Source organism: Myotis brandtii, unplaced genomic scaffold, assembly GCF_000412655.1.
Source record: "Myotis brandtii unplaced genomic scaffold, ASM41265v1 scaffold691, whole genome shotgun sequence".
Taxonomy (NCBI): domain Eukaryota; kingdom Metazoa; phylum Chordata; class Mammalia; order Chiroptera; family Vespertilionidae; genus Myotis; species Myotis brandtii.
The window spans coordinates 719,679-720,201 of NW_005370704.1; the positions used below are offsets into that span (position 1 = coordinate 719,679).

The window sequence follows — 523 nt, forward strand, 5'->3', positions numbered from 1 at the left end:
CCTCCACCTGCTGGACCCTCCCTCCTGCCCCTGCAGTTCGCCCCAGCCACTCTCAGAACTTGGGGCGCTCCTGCCCCCTCCCCAGTGGCCTCCCCCAGGGCGCCCGGCTCAGGGATGGCCTCGTACGCCAGGCCCTCCCAAAGGGCCCGGCTACCTCCCTGCTGCCACCCATTCAGTGTCCCCTCCCTCACTCACCGCAGCCTCCACCTCACAGCACCATCACCCTCCCAGACCCTGTCCCCGGGCATGAGCCACCCCAACCCCACCTGGATTCTGCCCCCACCAGGCCCCCAGTCCCCTCGTCTCACCTCCCCCCACAGGGCTGGCTCCGCCTGGAGACCAAAGTGACACCTGCTTCTGGGATACACTGGCCCCAGCCCCGCCCCCACGCTGCAGGGCTGTGGAGAGACAAGAGCGGCAACCACTGGGGGTCCAGGTGACCCCCATCTCTTCACTGCCCGCCCACTGCCAGCTGGCGCTCACCAGAGGCCCAGGGGAGGCTGCCCCAGCCCAGAGCCTGGCC

The 523-nt window shown here is 70.0% G+C and overlaps 1 protein-coding gene across 1 annotated transcript in view; it reads left to right on the forward strand.

The window, feature by feature from the left end:
- Positions 1 to 523, forward strand: part of GRIN1 (glutamate receptor, ionotropic, N-methyl D-aspartate 1) — a gene marked incomplete at its 5' end in the record, with an annotated part of 48,234 nt that overhangs the window by 29,368 nt on the left and 18,343 nt on the right. The window lies entirely within an intron of this gene.